General features: G+C 42.9%; 1 protein-coding gene across 1 annotated transcript in view; it reads right to left on the reverse strand.

The window, feature by feature from the left end:
• The window catches only part of tafa3a (TAFA chemokine like family member 3a), a 91,528-nt gene extending 71,058 nt beyond the window's left edge, over positions 1-20,470 (reverse strand). Inside the window, exon 1 of the mRNA XM_041957870.1 lies at positions 20,002-20,470. The gene's annotated coding sequence lies outside the window, so the exon portion shown is untranslated. The remainder of the gene's footprint in view (positions 1-20,001) is intronic.
• Between the last annotated feature and the right edge of the window lie 6,201 nt (positions 20,471-26,671).

Genomic DNA, 26,671 nt, shown 5'->3' on the forward strand with positions numbered 1-26,671 from the left:
TTTTAGTCCTGTTTGCTGTGGGCTCGTTCGAAACGCCCTCTCTCCTCCCCGGGAATAAAGAGCAGCAGCATGAGAAGACAAATGGAACAGGCCCCGAGGAGAGCGCACACATCAATATAAAATCTGATACAACCATAATTATAATCACTCAGTTTCTTTTCTTTTCTTTTCTTTTTTTTTTACACATTTGTGCAAAGTCATTATGGTGCATACTGGAAGAAGCTACACAAGGCTGGGAGCTGAAAATCACGTGTGACTAAAACATTTTCCACATCAAGCTACATTATGCTTTGGCTCTTTGTGCTGGTGGACTTTTACAGGTCATTAGAGAGGAGGAAAGGTCTGACAATGTGGCGCTGTGGGATTTCAGGGCTGAAAATGCTCCTTTATCATAGCTGGTCTGCTCTTCCCTGCAGGTGTGTGTGTGTGTGTGTGCACACACAAACCAATCCGAACGTTTGCATGAGGATGCTGTGTGTGCGTCTGAATATGTCTGTGTGTGTGTGTGTCTTGGTGTCCTTGCACGTGCACACTTGTGCCACTGAAGCACCAAAGACAGGAACTCATTCTGGTCGTACTAATACAGAACAAAGCAGAGCCAGAGATGACATCTATGATCTATCACACTCAGCCACCTGCTTCCCAAAAAGAAGGCCATTTAAATGCCACATCTGCTCTGGTGCACCACCATCCGCCAACCGTAAAACACAAAAGAACACCAGAAGCCAGCTCTCCCAGAATACATCAAATAATGTGTGTATATATATATATATATATATATATATATATATATATATATGCACAGTATGCTCACACACAAGGGAGGAGCTCAAACTGAATCCTGACAACCATTCGAAGAAAGAAAAAATATATATAACCTAATTTTTAGTTCACAGTAGCCCACACGGAGCCAAATGATGCATGTGCTGCTGTCATGTGTTGTAGAAATGGCCGAGGATAATTCAGAGGTCACCGAGGCTGCGCACGCTAAGAACCGAAAGCCCGTTGGTCACAGAGCAAATGAGGTCCAACAAAATCTGACCGCCTGTCTGCGTTTGGTTGGCTCACTGTGTGAACTGGTCTGCACTGGTGTGGACGAGAAATTAATGTGCTGTGCCGCTTGAGGAATTATTGTAATAATGGCTGAGGTTGTCGGTGATCATCAGAGGTCCTGTGATAATATCAGCCCCGTCTGAATCAGCATCTTAGTGTTTTGGGATCGCATTTCTTTAACACCTGCTTCGAAATTTGATGGCGGCTCATAATACTTTGAGCAGCAGCAGGTGCTGTGACATCGGCTATACTGATGCTTTTCAATGAAGTTTAATGGAAAGGTGGTGGAACGAGCAGATCAAGGAATATTTTAAGTACTCGTTTTTACATTTTTGTTCATGTTCAACCACCAAAAACTAAATCTGGCAATATCCATGATTGTCCATCACAGTGAGCTCGGTTCTGGATGCAGACATCAATTTTAAAAAGGTTCCTGCTGTTAAAGGATTTTAGAAAATGAGCTTATTTGCTTCTTGCCAAGCGTTAAATGAGCAGATCAACACCAATCTCATAAAGCAGATCTGTTCAATATGAAGCTGGAGCCTCTTAGCTTAACTACTAGCACCTCTAAAGCTCGGGTAGGCTAGCTGTTTCCCCATCGTCCCAGTCTTGCGAAGCTAAGCTAACTAGCATCTGGCTCCAGTGTTAAAGTCACTGTACAGATAGTGGCGCCAATCTTCTCATCTAAGTCTTGGCAAGAAAGTAAATTAATTTATTTACACATTTCCAACAACGACAAACTGTTGCTTAAACTAAATGTGTAAGACTGTGCAGCCTTTGTGAACATGTTTTCTGAGCTCTTCCTAGTTCATTAACTTTTAGTTTATAATCAGAGCTGCTGCACCACTGTCTGCCAATTTATTCCATTACTCATGCATTCAAAAACCGCTGGCACTTTAATGTACTTGAGTCTGTCTCAAGCACAGCACACAGTACATCCATATTCACATGCTCTTAGGCTCTTAAAGGCTCTGTTAAGACATGATTTGAACATTATTCTGTGTGATGCTTTCCAGGAGCTGTTTCACGTTTCCTGCTCTTATTCACTCTGCCTCGTCTATTTGGCCTTCAGTTAGTGATAGCTTTCTTTGTCATCGTATTGACAACAAAGGGCTTCTCTGGGCTGTATAATGTAGTGGACAGTGATAGCGAGATGTAAAAAAAAATGCTTCCAGGCGACATAAAAGGAGGTTACAGAGAGAACAATGTCGTGCTGCACCGCAATGAAAAGTTCAAATAATAGCAAAAGCTACCAAAGAGGACAACATTGTTATGGTATGCATTACACCCACACCGGCCTACAAAGGCGTTCACTGCATTATAACACTGGAGTTACATTCACTGAGGAAATACGTAGACTGTACATCTGCCTCTTCGTCCACAGAGTCTTTGTCAGCCTCACATTCAGACATTCAAAGGGTATTTTCTCAAGTTCTCCTTCAGATTTGGAGTAAAACCACGTTAGATTGCACATAGAAGGAATTTGATTTGATCTGTTCTGTCAATGCACCCACAGTGCAAAGTGGCAAAACAAACACACAGAGAAACACACGTTCAGCACGTACAGCTATTACTGTGTGTACAGGACATTTAGACAGAGAAATACAGACAAACAGCCAAACGTAAAGCATCCCTGCAGCTTAGATACAGAGACACGGCTCAAAGCAGCAGGTTTCTGCTCTGCAAACACCTTCTGCATCAGTGACATTCTCCATATGTCGAATTTACATACTGAGCAGGACTGTGGCAGTAATATGCAATGATAAAGTAAAAAACATGGAGACCGCTTATGCTGCTGTTTGCTCTCCAATTACACAATAACAAAAACAGAACCAATTAATTCAGTAACTCTTAACAAGCCACAGGCTGGAAAGTGGTTTATTTAGCAGTATTTGCAATAAAAACTGGAATGTATGGGGTATATAACTGGATGTGCTGCACACATAGTGCAGTTTGAGAAGTTTAAAGACTTTTTTTAATGGGCATTTTGTTTTTGTTTTGCTTTAGTTATCATCTTTGATCAACTTTACTGTATCACTAACGGCTACAAACAATTGGATGCTATATTTGTTTTTCATTTTTCATCTTTAAAACGTCTTTATTCATTCCAGACAATAGGGAGTCGGTAACGGATGCAGATTTACAATTTTTGGCTGAAGTTTTAGCACACGGAAAAAATCTCTACCACCGAGTGCCGCAGTTCTCATTTTTCTGTCAGCACAGAACACTTTCTGTCTGCTGTATTGTTAAGTGGAGACTGTAGCTGCCTAGTCTATTTCTACTATAAACTGCAGAAGCAGGAATATTTAAACCTAATCTTATAATGGTGCAATGATTCTCCAAGACAGAAGCAGACTTGCGCCTTGATTTTCTTGTAGGCAAAATATATGACTTTCTATTTGTGTCATATAAAAGTTACAATACCTGGGTTTTGATGTCAAAAACCTAAAAATTGTTAAAGTATTCAGTCGAAAATTCAGACAATTCAAATTTAAATCAGGAAGCTTCTAATCAAAGTAAGAGTATGCGAGGGAGTATTCTTGTCCAAACATGTGCACGATGAACCACACATCAACCAACAGCTTTTCTATTTTGAGGAGTTTTGTTGTTCAGCTCCTGTTATTGCTGAACTGTACCAGCGAGCGGTGAGCTCACTCTTTGACCCTGTTTGTTTAGCATGGGAGGCTGGCTCCGGTTCAGGAGCCACAGAGGAGGCTGCGTGGGCTATTTTAATGAACTCCCTGCTTCAGAGTGATGAATAGGTGTGTCTGAGCTCGGTGTCTGCTCCACCCCTTGAGGGGGCTCAACTACCGGGGCGCCCCGAAGCACATCCACGGGCGTCCCCCACACACACACACACACACAGACGCCGCCAAATGCTCACGTACACTAATAATGAACGCACTGCAAAAACTTACATGCGCACATAAAAAGATACACACAATTATCGCAACGGAATTCTTGGGAGCGAAATGCGAAACTGGCAGATGAGGAACGTTGAGATGAAAGGGCATATACACATCACACAGAGCTACACGCTGCATCAGAAGACAGCTACAAAAGAAAAGCCAACTGCTAAATTAGAACAAAAACAAGTACTGTACATGAGGGGGCCTTAAAACACATTTTCTCTGTCAGCGTCTCACTGGCTGATATGATGGGTTCTACATGCATGAACACGCTATTTTCTGCCAACATTTGAACAATTCTGGTTATTCCCCATGAGAGATCACTGTTACAAATACATGATGTCACTTATTTATAGCAGAATTTGGGAGTTTATGATTCTTAAGTAGAATCTGATGACAGTTGTTGTGATTTAGCTCTGTTGCCATATGCCAATGAAAAGCAGATGAAAGTCTGATGAGGAGAAACAGCCACACAGCTGTGATGAAACTGATTAACTAAATTTCTAAATGTGTTAACGAACAATAATGTTTTTAATTCTTACTTTAACTTCATTGCTGCTTATTTGGTCATGAAAATCCGATGACTTAGAGAAATAGGTTTTCATGTGGCCTGGTTCTAGATTGACGTTTTGCCTGCGTTAAGCAACTCAAATAGATCTGGTGTCCAGTGATGGTTGTTTCCGCCAGTTCGAGAAACAACTGACCGATCAGAGCTTTGTGGGCAGGATTTAGAGCGGTGATGTCATGCTCCTTCGCAGCTACAATACAAAAATTACAAGAGACAGTCGACTTATAGAAATAACAACTCTTAAAGCTGCAGTGTGTAACTTTTGTCTCCCTCTTCTGGCAGTGAGAGTAATTACACAAATACTGTCGACGTGCTCATGACGCCACAGGCTCCGCCATGCAGCCTGCTCCGTCGCTATGGTTGCTTCCCACTTAATCTCCGGCAAACCAATCATTTCTGGTTGACGTAAAACACATCACCACAGATGTGTTTCAATTTTGCAGCAAACCAATTTCCCACATCTCTGCAATTTTACTGGTGTGCAAAATGCCATCAAAATTGAAAGAAATGATGGTTGGATTTACTAAAATAACACTAAAATGTAATAAACCTTAGTTTTCCTTTGGGAGTATTGAAACACTATAATTACATAATCATTTGCAAACAAAGCATTTTTACCAACAGCAGTTTTACAAAGTGTCCCTGAGCCCATGTAGCAACATCATTTCATCATCATCATTTATCCAATCATGTGTTCACAAAGTGGTGAACCTCGCTCCATCTTTGCTTGTGAACGAATAAGCCTTTCCAGGATGCTCCTTTCATACCCAATCATGATCCTATCACCTGTTATCAATCAACCTGTTTACCTGTGAAATGGTCCAAACAGGTGTTTTTTAGCATTCCACAACTTTCCCAGTCTTTTGTTGCTCCTGTCCCAACTTGTTTGAAACGTGTTGCTGCATCAAATTCAGAATAAGCAGATATTTACAAAAATCAATGAAGCTGATGAGAAAAAACATTAAATATACTGTCTTTGTGCCGTTTTGTCAGAAAAGACCAGCAAATGATCACATTCTGTTTAATTCATGCTTCAGACAGCAGCCCAGTTTTTTGGGAATCAGAGTGGTATAAGCTCACTTTCCTTGTTTCTAAAACTAGATATGTGTTTTAAAACAGACCGCTGGACCCTCAGTATGTGATGTTTGTGCTGTGCAGTGATGCATCGCTGGACGCTGAATGTATTAACCTTTATTCATCCACGGTAGACGTGATGAGCAGGTCATCTTATGTACAGAGATGCTGCGTTGCACATACACCTAAACGCCTGAGAGGAAGACTGAGCATGAGACGTACAGACCACCACTGTGCAGTCTTTTACTTCCTTCTATCTTTTTTGTTCTGAACAGATGGAAGAGACAGCTTCTATAACATATCACAGTTCATTAGCGGTGAGCCAGCACCGTTTCCTCTTCCTCCCTTTTCAGCGAAGATTTATTCTTCTCCTCAGAGCGGTCAGGATGATGTTCTGTCAGATTCGTACAGTTGTGTCATAGAACATGCTCTTTGGAAAGGACGCGCTCGATCTGTAGCCAAGTCTCCTCTGGCTTTGCTCGAGCACTATGAGGGGAAATGCCTTCACAACCCGCGGTGTAATGCAAATTTCCAAGCACATGTCCAGCTCTGTAGTCCCAGCGGTGCCCAAGGGGCCTTCAGGGCGAGATATGCCATATCTTAATACAGAATCTGTGTCTGTCAAGTCTCACACCATTAATTCTATGGAGGCTCCACAAACTGTTAACTGTCAAGCTATCAACTCCCTCTCATCCACCCTCCGTCTCTCCCTCACTTCTTATAGACCTCATTTGCAGATAATAGGCCATACAGGGGGAGAAAGTGCCCTTTTTAATTATCCAGAGGATTATGAGGTTTGAGTTGCTCCCAAATGCTAATACATAGATCGCAGCTGCGCATCTTTGCATAAGGAGGGGTGTATTACCCTTCCATTTGGCCTCTGTTGCTGATGGCTTACAGCTGATCTTTGCACACCTCATTTGACGGGAAAATAAGAGGCTGAAAAGCCCCGCATGAGAGACCTGTGAGCGTAATGAGGTTCTGAGATCTGACTGGGGAGTAAATGGCAGAACACACACAGTTAATGACAGAAATGAAAGATGGAATCAACCAGGGTTTTATTTTGATTAATAAAAGAGACTGATGAGGGTGATTTTATGGTAGTGAGCCGAACGCACAAATCAACTGATCGGCGCAAACAATTCTTCGAGTCTGATTTAATTTGCAGCAGTTCGGTAGCAGATGAGTGAAGTTGTTGATGTTTGACTCTCCCAACTGGCTTTCCAATAGTTTTCCAGTGATCACTCAGATGTATTTGCTTATTTGCATTTATTGTGCTGCTGTTTTCTGTGGAAAATTGGACCCATCAGCAACTCCAGCATAAGGAGCTTATACTGGCAGTAGAAAAGAGGATGACAAAGAGAACTGGAGCTACAGAATGTTCTTGTCTGACACTGAATGAATTTGATGGGCATGAACACAGATCTGCTGCGCACGATTCATGATCTCCTCCATGACTCCATAGACACAAAAACACTTACACCTTCAAAAATTTGGCCTGATCTTAAAGTCCTGATGAAATGAAAGATGCTTCTAACCCTTTGGATCATGTCCTGGTTCATGTTGTGCATCTATTCAACACAATATTTTAAAACAAGTAAAAAAATGTCTTTGTATTCTTACATCGAAATCCAATCATGTCTTCTTTCTGAAAAACTAAATACAACGTGCGGTCACGTGAGCATGAACCAACCAATTTCAACCTCAGCGTCTGTCTGCACCGATGAAGAGGGTGATGAAGGTGTTGAAAGAGGAGCGCAGTCGACCTCTATGACTGAATGGAGGCCAGCATCCAACTCTGAATCACTGTGATTCTCCATCATCACGGCCTGGCTGGATACTCTCAAAATGCTGCTTTATGTGGACTTTAAATTTGACACTTTTCTGATCCGGTGTTCCTGTAATGGAAAAGTAACACAGCCCAAGGGTTGTAGTGAGGCGCTGATCACTGGAAGTACGTCTGAGGAAAGAAACGTGCTGCACACTCTGGCTCCACACGCAGTTTTCTCATAGGAGATGGCATTTCGGCCCTCGGGCCTTTGTCAGCATCAGAAATCATCAACAATCCTGATGGCCGATCTTGAAGGCCCGAGGGCCAAAACATTAACTGATTATAAGAGAAATGCATACGGAGCCAGAGTGCGCGACACTTCCGTCCTCCTGAGTCTACGTTCCTACCAACACATGTCAGCATATATTCCAGCCAATCAATAACATTCACAGTCCTCATTAATTACAGCAGAGGTGTGCATGTTTTAAAAACACATGCATACCCTCTATACGGTCTCCAAACAACACAGCGGAGACTTATTTATTTTCTCCTCTTTAATTCTGTATTTTCTTCTTGGCTCGCTTAGCTGCTACTTTGTCAGCAAATGTGGGAGACAAAATAATTGCCTCTATATTTCCTGAATTGATTTCTTGCACAGTTCTAATACAGTGGTCAGGCTGGCACTCGGGCATCCATGACAGGCCCTCGTGCTGCAGGCTTTGTATTTCTGTGGAAAAAAAGGCACTCGAGAGTCAAGCCTCTCTTTTTTTCTCTACAGCTTGTTATCATAGTTAAGCTTTACCAATTAAACCAGAATTCCCGTGAAGCAAATCCATCAACCGTATGCAGCTGACGCACATACAGTCAGCAGCAGTTAAAATGACACTAAATCCACCGAATAACGACACACAAAAGCTATTAAATATAAAAATACAACAGACCACTGATTCCCAACCTGAGGGTCGACCCCGAGGACTCGTGAATAAACGCAACCTGTGACAGGAGGTTGCAAATATTGCAGGAAGTTCAGAGCTATGCTGCGTGAGTGTTTAACAGGTACAGACATCCGTGTCTTTAAGCAAAAGAGTGCAGGGCATGCTAACAGGATGTGCTGGTGGAAGTAAAGCAATTCACGCCTCTTTAATCTTTCAAAATGTTCAGCTGGAGGCTGCGCAAGGCTCATAGCTTATGAAATCACACTTACTGTGTTGTATTGATTCTACTTGTGTATGTTTTTTCAGTAAATAAACAAAAATCTACCCACACATTGGTGCGCATCATGCCAGAAGCTGAATAAGACATCCTTGCAAATCATTAGCAAAACAATTGTTAACTATATTCTGCGCCACAAGTTGTACAACTATCATATTATCAAAATGAAGGAAGACACCACTGGAGCAACGTCATGCTGTCCCCCGGTGTGAACTGTACCACCGAGCCTCAAGTCCAATCCCACGACAAATTCCTCTAATATAGACGGATATTTGCAGCCTGTGTGTACAACACCCTGCTCAGTCTGGCCCTGCCAGAATTAACCATAAAAGAGGACAAAACTAAAATAACAAGAAATAAAGAGAGCCAGGGACACAGCAGCCAGTGGAACAATATTATGCTTCATCCACTAAATCAAATAAGGCACCATCAAGGCAGACAACACAGAGATATATAGTCAATATAAACTACAGCAGCCCTCCACAATCTTCTCTAGTTTCAACTACTTTTACGTTTTTCAGTCATAACTGTGACAAAGCATTGAATCAGGAATAAATCAAAGCATTGTAGTTTTTTTTTATTATTATTGCAAACCTGAATCATAACCCATAATGACATCAGTCTTCATTTTATTGCATTTCTTTTTTTGTGTTCAGAAGCTGCTAAGCGCCGCCCAGGTGTGAACGCGCCCCTCACATCCCCAGTGAACGCACACTTTCAATATCCGCCTTTTCCGGGGTGTCAGCTGAGTGCAGAGCGTCACCTCTCTGGAGCTCTGCCCTCCTGCAGCCGCGGAAACACCAGCAGCTTCTCCTCTGCTGCGGCTGCCGATGCGGCTCATTTCCTCCGATCCACCCCAACAAAGTTTATTATGAACTTTTCGTGTGACTTTCCTTTTTACTCTGCAACTTAAAATGTAGCGATGAAGATAAAAATACCCAAAAAGGTACAAGAAGCCCTGCTGATTGGTCTCAGCAGAGAGCGGCTATGGTAAGCCCCGAGGGTGAAACATTCAGTCACCACCTACACTGCTTAGAGCGAGCTAAACTTTGTCCAACAGTGCTCGAGTGAGTTTGTAGCACTGTTTAATGTTGTAATGCCTCCATTTCAGCGGCTGCCAGTTAACTTGGTAACGTATAAAAGCTGAGAAGGCGAGAGAAGGCAGGAGCTTTTGTCAGTGTTGTGCTCATGCTTGGGCGAGGATGTGGCTATTTCCTGGAAAGCAGAGCAGCGGAAAAGATTTGTTTGTCCATTTTTTTTGTAGCACTTGCTCCGAGTTGATATTGCTTTGCTTTACACGGTCACCTGATGGCCTCCTGAAGATAAGGAAGGAGGTGGTTTCCTGTGGCGTGCATTTCTCCAACTAAAATTTTAAAAGATTATGAGGATGAGTTGATGTAGTAGAGAAGTAGAGAATAAACTCCTGTTATGCAGTAAAAACCCAACTCCTCCTGTCTTCTAATCTCCTTAATGAGTAGAAAAGACTGAAAGTGCTGCTTGTATGCTTTTGCGTTCTTAATTACTTAACTTTTACTTAACTCCCTGTGGTGAATGTTCAGTATAATGGCCCCTTTGAACCTTCCCTTCTGGTACACACTCTTTAAATTAGACGACTACATAGAAGGTTACCACCACCCACATACTGAGTTGAATGATGGAGAATATGGGGTCCGGCTCCAGAGAAATCAAACAAGGACAGAAAAGAAAGATGAGCAGAAAGAAAGAAAAAAGTATATTGTCAATTTACGCCAGTCTTGACCCCTGAGGTCTGGCCGTGAAGTGAGTTTTTCTTCAGATTTAACCCCTTGTCTAACATAGCCTTTCCTCTTAGCGGGCCAGTGGGGTGAAGACACCCTTTGAACCTTTTTAGCACGACTTCATGACATGTCTGCAAAAACCCCCTCACACCCTCCGCGTGAGGGAGGGATGAGACGACACACTGGATTGGCAGGGAAAGCCAGCAGAGTGAGAGTGCATTAGACCTCTGGCGTCAACCGAGGCATCAATTAATGAGCAGCCTGGGAATGTGTCCATGCAGACGCACTCTGCACCAGGGTGCCACGGGAGGCCGTGGCCACAGACGGCTGGGGGACATGAATAATTGAGGCCCCTGTTTTAAATGTTTAAATGAATTAGGGCCAGGGGAGGAGGTGTTAAGAGAGGTAGAGGCGGGAGGATTGGAACCGCAGCAAAAATTCCCCCATTATGTCTCTAATCATGAAGCAGGAAGGTTTTCAGTGTCAGTAGTGAAACTTGCTTGTCACGTCATTAGCAGGGTGCATGCTAAGTCCTCCATATAACTAACCTCGATACTTGTGTCGACAGACTTCTGTCTCTGCGCTAGCACCAAGACAAATGACCTTATTTTGGCACAATTCAAATAAATGCTTATGTTTTTGGCACTGGCACAAAGTTTCAGCCAAATTTTTCTGAGTATTAAAACCAGACAATGGCATCCCACCACAATAAGTCCAACCTCAGTGTCGGAGCAGCGCAGTGAATGAGCTCCCAACAAGTAACAGCAAGCGGAAGCTATTTTTCTTTCCTTTTACTGCGCAGTGTCACATTTTCAGTTCAATTCGGTAAGTTTTTGTTCAGAAAAAACTAAGGCATGATAAGGCATCCTTTATAAGTTTAAAATATAATTTAGTGTCATTTTTATTTATCATCATGATGTTACTTCCTCAGTCATTTCATCAGTTGTACATTATTACAAAGAACAACTTTGTGGTTGGCAGGTCATGAAAAATGTGTCTCGCTGTTATTTATCCTCCTTCTACATCATAACTGTTTTGCCTCTTCATGTGGCTTCTGCTCATCTTTTAACGTCTCACTAATGTTTGCAACTGCAGACCTGACGGCTGAAAAAACGAAGACACCCGTGAGCATTTATTGACTTGCTAACATTTATAACTGCAGAGTGAATGGCTTATCAGACACTGATAAAATAATGACCTGTTATTAATGACTTACTAACATTAGTAACCGCAGACTTGAGTGTCATGAGGGTAATGAGTTTCTCTCTTTCTCACTTTTTAATGAGCCGTCAAATGCGCAGTTATAAATGTTGGTCATTTATAAATGGATTCTGGTCCAGATGTTCTTCAGCTCTTTTCCAGAGGGTAAGCGGTCCGCTGACGAGCTACAACCTGTCGTCAAAAGAAAGAGGTTCTCCCCTCATTTCCTGTCTGCCTCAATAAAAAAGCCAAGAAACTCTTTGTTGGACAGGTTGTAGCTCATCAATGGACTGCAAAGGCAGGGCAGGAACAGGTCTGTTTTTCCTGCTTTTCACGTACACTATTCAGCAAATAGAGATAATAATGCGAATTTGTATATAAAAGAATATAATTAAAATACAAATACAATACAATGCAGAATATTGTGGCTCCTGAAGTCACCTTGAAGACATCAGCTTCTGAGACGCCTCATTTGAACATCGAAACAGTGGCACAACCTGAACGCAACACAGCTGCATCCTCTGGATATCCAGGGGTTAGAAAGTCACACCAGACTGCCTCGTCATTGTTCACTATTCTAAAGTCTGAGGGCCTTGTATGGGGCACACAGTTAGATTACGTTCCTGCTGAATTGCTGCCAATATTTTCAACAATCTCAGCCACTCAGTCAGGGTCTGGAAAAGTCGACTCTGGCCTTTGAAACTGCAGCAGGTGCTGCTTTTCTTCTCAACAACTTTCACTTCTTTGAACTACTTCACTTTATTGGAACATATTTCTGTGAGACAAACTTTATTTCACTAAAGGTCTTGCAACAAACGTTGATTATTTTACCTGGAGACGAATCCACACGAAACCAGTTCCTTAAATGACTGTTTGGTCTGAAACACCCTGGTTTTCTCAAATTACTGCCTTATAGAGCCACATAACGCGCTTCAGTTCGATGTTTTTAAAATTGTACGAACGCACAGTGTGTGACACTACAGCAGCTGATATTTGTACCAGCCAGTTGCCAGCAGGACACAGAGGCTAAAACAAAGCCCTACTGATTGGCAGCCGTTCCGCTCCACAGAATCCAGCAAAGATGGCTCAAATTGGATGCAAAAACAGCACACTTAGATTTCAATTTCTCCTCACAGATGGGAGCACCACGCACACTGCCTGTGATGTGTTTCCAGTACCTGAAACTGGGGAGTAAACAATGATCAAATTGATAGAGTCCCAAAGAGGCTGCACGCACGCTGGGTGCTCTGGGCTCGCACTGGTGTCTGCGACAGACGGGCGGCCAAAAAGATGAGATAAGAGGTGGTATCAGGCTCCTTCAAATTGGGTGGCTTCCTCTGAGCTGCCAGCGCACCACTGCTTCTCCTCTCTCTTTCATTTTCTTCATCCCAACCTCTCTCACGCCGACGTCCAAGGCCCAAGAGAAATTAGTCACCCCGCGCGCTGTGGCGAGGGAGTTGTTGTATGTGTGTGTGTGTGTGTGTGTGTGATGGTGTGTGTCTGAAGGAATGAGAGAGTGAAAGCAAGACGAAAAAGAACGGGGATGGAGAGAGAACAAAATTGTTTTCCATCCCAAGTCTTATAATTCTGCTTTATATCTGAAAATTGATGCTTCTCTGTAGAAAGAACATCAATCTAAGCATCAGAAGTGTGCTGCAGTAACTGGAAAAGCCTCACTGTGCTGCACAGATTCAGCTGCGGCAACAAGGGGAAGGGCTGCAAATGATAAATCTGTAAGAGCCTCTAAGCTTAAGAAATGTTCAGACAGAGTTTGAGCCAGAGCACTCCATTGTGAAAATGACCCCTTTAAAACACTAAATTGTCCCGTCACCACAACCTCCCGGCGCCCAATTGTCCTCCTTAAAATCAATAGCAGAATCAATGCTGTTAGCAGGCTTCTCATTTTTTGATTTTATAAGCTGTGTCAACATACACTATATTTTTTAAGTTAAACTGGAATTACGTGTCGGCTGAGAAACATGTTGTCTCTGTGAACCTGAGGTGTTGTGCCAACCTCCCAAAACAAGCCGATTGGTTGATCCAACATCCTGTCGGGCAGTCTGGGCGAAGACTTCAGCACGGAGATCTTCTAGCGGAGCGCAGGACAGTAAATTCCTCTTTAACTTCATATTATTGGCCACTTTCCTGTCCATTCGCAGCATGATGATAAATCCAGAGTTTACTTAGTTTAAAAAAGCAAATCACCGAATATGACGCCACTTTTGAATGAAAAAGAAAAATGAAAAAGAAACGTAAAGCATCCTCGTTAGCTCACAATGGTAGTGTGCAGATCCTACAGGTCTAGTTTTCCAGATACAGATTAATTATTTCAGTGGCATAGCTACACCGCGATAAAAGGTGAGCACTTTCTCACCTTATTTTTCATCCATGTAATTTCCTAATTTCTTAAAAATCATGTATTTTATATGATATTATTTCAATCACCAGGTTTTAAAAAGTCTTAATGGTCCCATTTGAACAGCTCCCAGACCATCCTGGTTCAAAAACAGTCCTGTGTTGAGCTGAACACACGACTGTTGCCTGAACATCCCTCACACACAATACTGAGCTTCATCATTTAGTCACATTAAAATGTGACTGATAAATCAAAGTGCAAAAGAACAATTATAAGTGAAATGTTCCAAATGTATTTAAAGTGCAAGTACAATGTGCACATAAGTGAGTGAGAGAGGGGGCATGTTTGAACGGATGAAAGAAAATCTTGAACTGCGGATACCCTTGAGCTAATTCTATCATGGTGGAGAGATAACACAAGCACCTAGATCTCTGTTTCTCATTCTCATCTTGTACATTAGATCAAGGCTCAGACGTCGGCTTCTGCACAATACATTTAATGACACGGGTGCGTTTCTTTTGAAGATAGGCGTTGCTTTGAAGAGGCCTCAGCTTTACTATTGCTGGGATCTGATGATGGAGAAACCGGACCGGTCTAAGCATTGGGTCGCAACATTCAACCCGCCTCCTTTTGTTTGCGCCATGACAGGCGGGAGGGCAGATGAAGGGACAGATCAAGCAAACCACAGGCGGAAATTGTCAGTAATAAAAAAGGCCTGAACGTCGGCCCTCCTCTACGAAGCAAACTGAGAGACCTTTGACATTAATTGCCAATTTCATTGAGTCCAATTCGTTTAATTATAATCACAACAGGACTGCCTTTCTCCTGCTTTCTCAACAAAGAAATAACAAGCGTAGAAAATAACAGGCTCATTTTTACACCCTGTAATTGAAATTTTCTACTCAAATTGCAGTCTAATGATTACAGGCATGAGGTGGAGCTTGACAACAACGCCAGAAAAGAGTAGGAGAGGGAAAAGAAAAAAAGCATATTGCTAAAGAGCCTCAGGCAGCGCAAGAGAGGGAGAGAGGAAATCTGCCAACCAAAAATGAGAGTTCCCTTACTCCAACAGGAACCAGGATTTAGAAGTGGGTTTCTCCAAATCTGCAATTCCCCAACCTTTTCACTGGGCCAATGGTTTTAAGGGTTTGGAGAATTGAGTTCCTCGCTGCTGTGCTGGAGAAGGAGTTGATGGGAATTCAGTGCAATGGTACAATATTGAGAACGAAAGCTGCCAAATACTAACTCAAGGAAAGGGAACAGAGCGATGGGCTGATGGACGAGGGAGGGAGAAAGGGGAGTCGCTAGAGAAGCCTGACGCCCGAAACCACCTCCGCGGAAGAGTGGATTCCTAAGCTCTGCTGAGGCTTCTCCTCTCAAACCTGATTGTCCTCAGTGTCCAGAGCACTTGAGTCAGCTGGAGAAATTCCCAGGCAGAGTCACATGACTCCTCCACTGTACACAGAGTGTGTTCAGGACAGGTGGCACCGTTTGGGCTTAGAAAGAGTGAGTTCGCTTGCATATGGCATCCCTACACAAACGGCGATCTGGGAATCCAGTTGGCTTCATTTCAACAGATGAAAGAATCCTTTTGAAGCCATAATACTGTGAATCTAAACCTGAACAGACTTCTAAGGGTTGTGCTCTTCGGTGGTTCCCAACCAGGGACTCGGGGGTCACGAGTGGGATCAAAAGATTAGTCCAGGATGATCGACAAGATTTACAGACTTTTTTTATCCCGGAAAATTATTCGTTTTTTTTTTTGTTTTTTTTTTTACGTTTAAAATCTACAAAACATGGCGTCATAATCAATGAATTCAACCACAATTCTAAATCTGAAACTGCATCGTGGGAGTTGGAAAAGTTGTAGTTAAAGAGTAACTTATCACCTGGAGATCTTGTCTTTGCTGACCTCCAGTGGTTTAACTTCTCACCTTTCTGCAGTGATGTACAGGTGTACACTGTGACATCACTGTTGGTCAAACAGGAATGACATTTTCAGCCAGAGGGGGCAGCAAAACGCTGCTTTTCAGCCCCATGTTGAACTGGACATGGACAAGTCTTTTGTTTTAACATATCATGGTGAAGTAAATGTTGATTGCACACTGTAGTAGCTGCACATTAATGACATTACCTGCGTTTTGATTGGTTTACAGCCTCGCTTTCATCTGTCTGCCATCGTGTGCGACCTCCTGGGAAAATCAAGGCTGACTGACGATCTGGTCCTTATGGCACCGTCTTTATCTGCTTTCATGTCTCCATTGTAGATTAAATGAATGAATTAACTCAGGTTTTCTCTTCGAATGGTTTCCTCTGCTCCCCCCCACCCTCGTCCCCCCTGCCTCCTCTCCAGCAAACCCCTGCTGTACTTACTTGTTTGCGCGAATTGATACTGAAACTATGTCATTACTCACAATTTCACTCCACCTCTCCAGTTCTTTCTTCTCTCTTATTTCCAAAGTGGTGTTGTTCATTTCTTCACAGAAATCTGAAAATAAATGCGTGCTCTGTGTTTCTGGTAGTTTTTCTGGGCTCTGAGGAAAACGGAAAAAGCGATCCGCTTGGGTTTGCGACCGCGGTGTCGACAATAATACCAGCTGGGAACGCTTGGGAGTTGAAAAGTTTCTGTTTCCACTTTAAGTTACTCTCACCTTACATTGTTCTGTACAAAAGCTTGTACCTTTGACTCGTTCCTGAAACAAGCAGATATTTTTGAGCACAGTTGTTCATCTTTTGTACTGATGATTCAGCCCAGAGAATTTCACGGCCATCCGAGCCGTGGAAGAGCTTCAGCTGTCAGTTACTTCACACTGTCTATCGGAAACATGAGTGGGACTTAATTCTGGTACCAGGGGCACCCGAAATAGCTCTTCCCACTCCCAAATCTACAGAATATGATTCATCGGAGACATCCTGAAAGCAAATATCCACAAAAAAAAGGCAGGCATTTAAGCAAAAAGTTGATTCCACTACTGGAACGATGCCTTTGCGAGCTGTTTTTACAGAGTCAAATAAACTTTGAATGGTTGAGTCCTGGATCGCAGTCTGGGCTCCAGTCATGTCGAACAAAAGCAGGAACTGACATAACTCAGTGACATCAGATCATTTAACGAGCTACAGATACATGCATTCACAGAAACACTCAAGAAATCACCCTCATTTTACGAACACTTCGGCTGTGAACACACACACACTCCCTCTTTCTCACACACACACTCATGTACACCCACAACATGCACACAGCAAATCAGCATGAATAAATAAGAGACGGAGTTGTGCTTCACAATCTCTGAGGAGAAAAAAAAACAGCCTGCCGCATCGGCGAGGATCAGCCGGGGCGAATGAGGGGGACACTGCTGGCTTCCTGGAAACCAATTTGTTTGTTTATTGTCTTAGTGCTTTGTCGGCGGTTACAGTTCATTGCAGTCAGCCCATCTTGGGCATGCTCCTTTAAATGGCATCTATAAAACATGGGATGTGCTCTCCCCACACCCTCCTCCTCCTCCTCCTCTGTACATGACAGAGCTGCACACGAGCGTAACAATGCTGCATTTCGTTCGCTATGGCGAGGCTTTGAATTTCCCTTTAAACACCCGACGGATTCACCCCAGCAGCTCGAGTAGGCGCTTTGAGAGGCGGAACAAACTGTGCTTTCTAAACACATTAGCCTATGAACACTGCTGAGCAGCGAATCTCGGGGTGCTGAAATCGGGTGTAATCATGTAGATAGATGGCTGACTTTTTATTGTTCCGTTAAGCCAAATCTGCAAGGCTGGTGGTGAATACAGAGTTTCTGAAATGATGCAATAGCCAGGGTTTCATGGTCAACTCTGCAGTCCTATGTTCTCTGTGACAAGACACTGGGCTGTCACATGTATATGCATCCTGCATAAACAGACACGTTTGGCATGCCCGCCCTATAGGAAATCCAGAGGTGTCAGAGTTACATGGAGGCATTTAGAAGGGATGCAGCCTCAACAGGCAATCTCAATAGCACGACAGGGCTGTGCATACGCATGTATGTGCAAAAACTAAAATGTATTGCTTTGTCTCATGCCTGCAAACACAAGCCAGACTCTCATATCATGCCCTATTGATCTGACAGAGTGAGCAGGAAGCTGGCGGAGAACACAAATACTGCCTGGGGTGGCTCCTTAAAAACTAGAGACAAGCCTCTTATCCATGGTGTTCTCTTCCTCTGGAAATCACCTGGTGGCTCATGCATATCAAGTACTCTCTCCAAGCCTCAGTCTGCGCTCTGCCTTCTTCAGGCTCTGCTGTTTGTTGCAATGTCTGTGTAATGGTGGCTTTAAAAGAAACACACACACACACACACAACTGAAATTGCCAGCTAATCCGTCAAACCTCTGCATTCTGGTTATTTCGCAGAGATGCGCCGCGTTTGTCGGGGCCAAAACGGCACGAGCAACCTTTTCTTGTTTCTCCGCCTGCTTGGGAATATGCGTGCCACAGTGCAGTCTGGCGAGGTTATGATAGCGGGGTGTTTACAGGTACAGACACAACTTTATTCTAAGCCTTTAGCTCCATAACTAATTCCCACTTTTTTACAACAACCACTGCAGAGCAAACAAATCTTTTTCCAAGTTTCCAGCGTTACTGTCAAATACAGTGGAACTGTCACAGGGATCCCATCTCCAGTAATCCCAGGGTGGCCTTTGCTCTGCCTGTCAGCAATACCAACCAATAACACTGCACAATAAAACCCTCCAGAACAACAGAGGGCCGCAGGCAGCTTCAAGGGCTACTGACGGCGATCTATAAAACAATATAATGGGTTGCCTGTCAGTGAGTGTGAAAGAGAAGATCTACGCCTCCTCTGACTCTCTGAGGGGACTTCAATTAATCACAGCAGAATTGTATCACCCGGCAATACGAGTGTAAGGTTATTACCATCCCCATATTCCGCAGGATGAAATGCGATGATAGCACTAATTGAGGAAAGGGGATGGGGGGTGGGCAGCTGACCGCACATCGCTTGTCAAGGGGATGGAGGGCAGATAAAAGAACAAGGAGATGGAAAAAAAAGAAGAGAGGAAGTGAGAGGGGGGAGAGCGAGGAGGTGAGGGGAGACAGAATATTCACTGTGGTGTGTATGCACAATCATAAACATCTACAGTCTGTGTGCAGACCAGCTGACAGCAAATACAAGAGCCAGTTTTCATTAGGGACTCCACCCGTGTCTTCTCAACATAATCCAACAAGATAACACCATTGTACTTCTCTTAAGTCACAAACAAGCTGCTTATAGCTCTTTTTTTTGTCTTATTATGGAGTTGAGGGGAATCACACAGATGGAGGACACGGATAACGCTACAAATTCAGCTCCAGGTCCCAACGGGCCCACGTTTAGGGTTACCTTTACTGAGGTACGGGCGGAAGGACGGAAACACTTCCAGACAGAAACATCATCCACTGAACACATCACACATCAGATCAGATGTAATCTGCTGCATGACAGACGGATTGATGGAGAAAGAGAGGATTATATGGCATTTTTTTTCACAAGATTTTCAGATAATTTCTGATTCTTCTCCTCTGAAGCCATAGTCAGATAATTACGTGTTTGCATGCTGATGAGACCACACACACACAACTCAATTGCCTTCTATATAAATATGATTCTTAAGAAAAAAAGTTTCTTTTTGGGTTTGCACACAGAGGAGAGCTGCTCGGGCGCCTTCGTGCACCCAACCCCGGCAGGCAGATCCCTCTGAGGGCAAACTTGATTTTTATCTCATCTAAGCAGTCGGTGATGATCTCATGTTGCCGCACAGATCTGATCCTCAGACGGCATGAAAGCTCAACATTAACCAGCGCACGGCTGCACCTGCACGCCACTTTCACTCATTAGTTTGCAGCAGCTTGCTGACGTCTCACAAGTTAATAAGTATTTATCATAGTGGAGACGATCGATATCCCAATGGATGGGCTTAGTTTATTCATAGGTTTGGCTCCTTGGGCTGTTTCGCAGTCACACGTGACCAGAAATTGTTTGTATTTCTGCTTAACTCAGGGTCGCAAAAGCTACAAATGTGCGCAATTTCACGTTCAGAGTGAGAGGGAGGTGATTTCCAACCTACCTGTCGTTGTGCTGTCAATTAATCCCCTGAAACGTCCCTTTCATTTATTCTCCATTGTCAACCCCAAAAAACAGAAATGCCATGTCCTCGTCGCTTCAAGACGCCCTCGACGGCACAGAACCTGAAAACACTGGTCTAATGTCGGAGCCGTCCGGGCGCGCAATCCCTGAGGGAAACAAGTCTGAAGTGGGGCTGCTGCTACTTGCAGGCGGCGCACTTGAAAGTCTATAAAAGTTGCTGGTCCTCCGGCTCTGACTCACAACTTCCCCTCCGCCAGAGCGCCACAGCAGCCGGACGCCGCGCCGGACCCTCACTCATACTTTCCGCATTCAGGCATGACGCTTCGCTTCGCTTTGCTTTGCTTACAATCCTCCTGCCAGATGCGGGCTGCAGTTGGCTTTTGGCAACGTCTTCGTGCAGTTGGAGAAATGGATTAGAGGTGTCCGAGGGATGAGAGAGCAGCCGGATTCATCGCAGCGTGTGTGTGTGTGTGTGTGTGTGCGCTTGGAGGCTGGTGGTGCTGCGCTGGTGCTGCAGCGCCACCCAGTGGAGGCCTGTGACGCAGGCTTTTTAATGTCATCCAGCTCCACATGATGATGGCTGCGCGGCTGTGCAGACAGCGGCACACTATTTATAGCAGCAGAGAAAAACTTGGCCCATAAATACCGCTTAATTCATGACAAATTGCCTCAATTTCCAGCATTTTTTGTGGCTTTTTAGGCCGATTGATAGATTGAATCTAATTTTTAGCCATTTTCATTTGCCTTTATTGAGGAAAAAAAACAAAGAGGCCAGTTTATGATGTGAAGCTGATATTTTGAGAAGTCCTTAAAGCTATTTTGGGTCAGTGGGTATGCTGTATAAAATATTTAGGGACTACGTGAAAGTTATTTGGGTGGGGAAGTGTGCTGAATGTTTTTTTTCTCTCCAGCATTATTGATATAGTCTTTCCTTTCCTTTGGATCCACTTCACTCCTCTCCCTCCAGGATCTCAAAGCAATATATTAGCATTGAACGTAACAAAAATGGTGAGCCACTCTCATTTAAATAAAGAGCTGCTAAATAAGTGGTTATTATCATCATTATAGCCACCAAGCGAGTGAACCGGAAACAAGCAACAGCTCCATGCTGAAGGGCAGCAGCATTTTCACCCCACCCCCGTATCAGCTGGATATGGCAGCTGCATAGTGCACATGAACGCCATCTTTTGATCTCTTTTTGCAGATATTTGATTTTACAAATGTAAAAACAATAAAATGAAATAAATAAAACACCCTCCTCTGCGCTCCCAAAAAAGCAAGACCAACTTAGTATTAGGGGAGGCCATTTTTATTCCTCCTGATGGTTGCAAAACAGAAATGACCTTCATTCCTCCTCGAATAATTTGTGTACTGTCCCTTCCTCTGAAGAACTTGAGTGTTATGACATGCATTAGGCTCCCGACTACTTGCCGAGTTTATGATAATACATCCGTTTGTCTCTGACATTCAACTTCCGCCCTCCTCAAGCATTACTGGCCAGTCTACAGAGGTTCCCCCCGCAGTAATTGCATTATCATCTCTCCATTTCTCAAGCAGTCTCTTTCATCTGGCCCCCAGACCCCTCCCGAAAGGCAGGACTAATCAATACCAACCTTTGAAACAGCCTGTGGAGACGGGAGGCAAGCGTTTGGGTTTGGATTTGATTGATTTTGGACACCCTCAGAGAGTGTTATCATCATAAAGCCAAGGCCATCTCCGTAAACACACACACACAGATTCAAAGGGCAGACAGCACAAATCCCAGGGGACCGAATACAAAACATGTGGGGCTATTATCATTGACTGGACGGAGCTTTAACATTCAAAGCAGATATGTAGACCAGAGCCAGACTCCACATCATTTCATAGCTGCTTATGAACAGAGAGGCTGTTATTCTGTTTACACAGTTTATGATACGATTCTCAAAGTCATCAAGTTCCTTTCTTCCTCCCTCTCTGCCTCATACACACACTGACAGCGGAGATGACCTCATTAATCTTTGGTGCATTGTATAGACCTATCCTGTCACCCTCCTGACACTGTGGTTTGTGACACAGCTCTGCTCATTAAATCATATGACAGGATGAGGTCAGGCGTGAGGTAAGGTGTCTCAAGCTGTGTGAGAGCAGATAAAGCCGGCCGCATTAAAAGTCTTCGAGAGAGCTCAACAACAAATGTACTGTAGGTGGCAGCTGAGGTGAGTCATGAGGTAATCCCGGTTACTGAGCGCCTGGCATCAAAATCTAATGAAAGTCTCTGGTTTTGTCTCTTTGAGCTTCGAGAAACACACATCCGCTGCGTTTGAGGTCTCATGTGATTTGGCAGCTCACAGAGGAAACCTCACTGCCTTTTTAGGTCTTGTTGCTGTAGGTGGCAGCATGCATAAAGCTCATCATCCCATGCTTGTCGTCCTGTGATTACTTTCACTTCACACGGGAAACAAGAGTTGTGGGGGGGCTCCGTGGTCCGACATTGATTGTGGTGGCTCAGCTTAAAATAACAGCACCCTGCAGGGAGAAGTGCGAGCCCTCCGCCTGAACCCTCACTCGCCTTCACCACGGAAGTGTTTTTGAAGACAGTGGGACGTCTACCAGGAAATTGCAAGAGGAAAAATAGGAGGCATAATGGCCTCAGGAATGGAGCTGGCCATTAATAATGCAGAGGAAGCAGCAGTTAATGCCCCCTTTAATTCAACAGGTCTGCAGACACCGGGACAGTTATTCTTCCACCGCTGCAGATGCTCGATGAGAGGCAGCTACATCAAGCTTTATGGCTTTGTGTGCGGTTGCACTGCCAGGTCTTTTCCCCCATCCTCAACCCAGATTGCAGAGCCATTAAGGGGTTTTCATCAGGGGCCCGTCCTAATGGTATTTCCAACTTCTCCAGCTTGCTCAGATACCGAAGGGGGGGGGGCGTAGCAACAGAGAGAGAAATAATGGCCACGCAAAGTTAGAGTATATGAGCTCAATTTAGTCTGAGCAGTGAGAGGATGGACAGCTTTAACAAACAAAACTAAGGCACAGCCAAAGCCAATCAAGTCAATGTTCCCCTTTAAAAAGTACCATAATATACAAAGCAATATACATTCTATATTATAGAATGTATATTGCTTTGCATTCGACTTTAGCATAAGTGAGGATTTCTGCGTGTTTTCTGTTTTAGAGAAATCTCAAAACACAGGGAAGTTGTTTGGCAATAGACCAAATAAATGGCAGCTGCATGTTTTCTGATTCCAAAAGAAGAGAAAGCCATAAACTCATAACTCTGATGCAAGCTGTTTCTTTTCGACAGTGCTGGGTGAGTATTCAGATCCTTGAGTAAAAGCACCAACACAGCAGTATCAAAACACTCCTCCTGCACTGAAAATACCACTTTATTGCAATTAGTATGATCAGCCAAATATACTCACTGTAAAGAATCAAAAGTAAAAGCACTTGTTCAGCAATGCATAAATCGGACTGTTATAGGTGGAGCTAGTTTTAAATACTTTATATAAAGTTAGGTAGTTTATTCCATTAGTTCAGGCCCCGACCTCTAGGTTGCTGTTTTCAAGATTCAATTCAAGATTCAAGATTCTTTATTGTCATTGAGCATGAAATTTGCATTGCAACCCCCATGTTAGAAACAAGATAATGAGAAAGATAAGAAAGATTCTCAAAGTTGTACTTGAGTGGATGTACTTGAATTACTTCAGAATTCCAAATAAAAAGATGACATTGCTGTTATGAGTGTGTGGCTCCTTGATATCTACAGGGCCTGCTAGCTGACACCAGATTCAGAACAAAATATGAGACAGCATGAAAAGCTCATTAAAATGAAGGTTTCTGCAGCGTCGATCTGACTCCGGTGCATTCATTTTGCATTATCACGCAATAAAATATGAAGTGTCTCTTTGTTTAGTCTTGTTTTCTCTCCTGATGACCTGCATATCAGATGACTTGATGACTTCTCACCAGAGATCTTCTGCACTCTTCTATGCTGTTTCCTTGTATTCAGGCCAGCCTGCCTCAGCAGCCTCTGACAGAGAAGTAGTGGGTCATTCATCAGGAGAGAGATTAAATCTTCATCAGCTGCAACTGCATGTTGAGAGTGCTCCATCTTTGCAAGGGGAAATAAAGGTGTGCTTTTTTTTTAAATCCATCCTTTAAGGCAAAGGGAATCATTTAATTCCCTCTTATCACTTGTCAGCATGTGGTGTTGTAGACAGCAATAAAACAGCCGTTGTAACAAAAAATGCTCAATAAATAGGCGATAAACTGAAAATGTGTTAATGTATAGACACATGTGTCCTTCACACAGAGCCACAGAATTAAAATGTGTCTGTGAAAAGGACCAAAACTCCCGTCTCATGACATGATCAACAGGCACGGTGACAGGTTCATGTCAGCCTCTTCTGCAGCGCCTGTTGTTTTCAAGTTGCTCCTCATCTGGTGGTGCTTTAGCTCCATCTAGTGAAGGACATACACAGGTGCAAACACCTTGCTGTCATGACAACACAAACAACAACAAACTGTCTTTACTTTGTTTCATGGCGATAAAGCAAGTGATCTAAAGAAGATACAAACTACAACATAATGTTTTTTAAAAAGCAAAGGTGAGAGATGTGGGATGATAGTAAAAGTACTAATCCTACCTTTAAAATAACTGCTTGATAAAGTTTATGACTATTGGATAACTTTATATATAAAAATGCATCAATTTAATTCAAAATAGCCACATTAAGTCAAAGTAGCATTACCATAGTGTACTGTGACAGTACTCAATTACAAGTTAAAGCCCTGAATTCTGCTGAAAGTGTAGAAAATGTACTTAAAGCATCACAAGTAAAAATATTTAATGCACGAAAATGGTATCTGAGAGTATTATATTATTATATAATTACATTATCATTACTGGTGCATTCATGCATAAGATGTGCAGTATAGTATACAGAAAGACTCAAGCTAAGTACAAGGAGCTCAGTATAGTACTTGAGTAAATGTACTTAGTTACTTTCCACCACTGCAGCTGTCAAACAAACATAATGGATTAAAAGTATAAAGTAGAATAAAATGGAAATGCTCATGCAGAGTAAAGTGCAAAGACATCATTAATGTAGTTACGTGGGTCTGCTGGAGTAAACTCACTCAGTCATGTGCCACCGCTGTAATAAGTAGACTAATAAATCAGCGACACACAGGAAACACAAGACCAACTATTCTGGTCTATAATGTGATCTGGTTCTGCTTTTGCTTTCACTCCTTTCAAAAACTAAATAAATGAACAAATTAATTTATTGAAGTTGGGTATCTGTGAAGATGACATGATGACGGGATGATAAAGAACATCTGTATGTTTCAAAAATTTCCTGATTTATCATCAGTATAAAAACACTAACAAAGATAATATCACAAATAATGGAATGGGTTGATAAATGTTTTGTTTATCTGGTATGGGTGATTTCTTTCCTGTTTTTATATATTCATTTTTTGTTCTTGTTGTTCTCTGCAGGTGGACAGCGACAGGAAAGGGCTAAAAGAGTGTGGGTAACATGCAGCCTTCAGACACAGTGACAGCGAAGAGCAAAAACAATCAATACTGGTGCATTTAAATCAAATATCAACCTTCAGGGCTCGAGCTGAAAGGTGGACGGACACCTCAGATAAAAGTGATTATGTAACACGGCTACAGCAGGCGACTCTTCACCTACTATTAGTGCTGCTCCTCTTTAAAACCTGCACCAAAACCAGGTCTGTTATCCGAACTCCAGCTCCTTTGTGCTCTGATTAACTGTGCAGTGTTGAAGTGATGGGAGTATGTGGTCCGCAGGCCTTTCGCACTTAAACAGCTGATCAGCGTGGTGTCATGAGATGCAGATACACCTGTAGTACCACACATGATTAGGTTAGGCCAGGTTACTGCTGAAGCTCTGCTACAGTTGTGTCAGCTAATCGGGTGTCAGTTTCCCTGTTCTTAACCACAATATAATACAAAATAATTAATTATTCATTTTCACTCCTGCAAATTATTCAGGACCTCTTTAAAAAGGAACCTTTTATAAAGAGTTTATATGATAAAATCAATGTATTTCTCAATGATTAATAAATTATTTACTAATTCTTTGCAGATGGCTGACAGGCCAATAATAACAGCATTTGGGTTGCCAGGTTGTTTTGTTTGTCCTCCTCCAGCATCTCCCTTGCTTTGTCTTTTTTAGCTCAGCAGCTGACTCTGCTGCATCAGTCTTGTTAACATGTGTAATTAAAGTATTGATGAATTGTTGCAAAAAAGGCTTTAACTTAAGATTTGATTACAGATCATCGTTACACAGTTAACATTTTTAACTACTCTACATCATAGTTATTTATTAATCCCACGGCAGGGACTTTGCAGTGTTACATCAGCAAAGGGGATAGTGTCAGAGCTAGAAGTGTAAGTTAAAAATAAGTAAGCAATGATAACCAAGTAAACAGTATAATAAACTAGAAAATTCCCCCTGGGAAATTTTGAAAGGGACACGGGGTGTGTTCGAGCCGACAAAATTATCTACGTTTTAAAGTTTGAATGAAGTCTCTAGGACAAAGTATGGCCGAGCAGCGGACAATTGAAAAAGGCTGAAATTTGAGGAAATTTCCCCATTCATTTCTTATGGGAAATTTATCGCAGTTGT

This window comes from Chelmon rostratus, chromosome 2 (assembly GCF_017976325.1).
Source record: "Chelmon rostratus isolate fCheRos1 chromosome 2, fCheRos1.pri, whole genome shotgun sequence".
NCBI classification, from domain to species: Eukaryota; Metazoa; Chordata; class Actinopteri; order Chaetodontiformes; family Chaetodontidae; genus Chelmon; species Chelmon rostratus.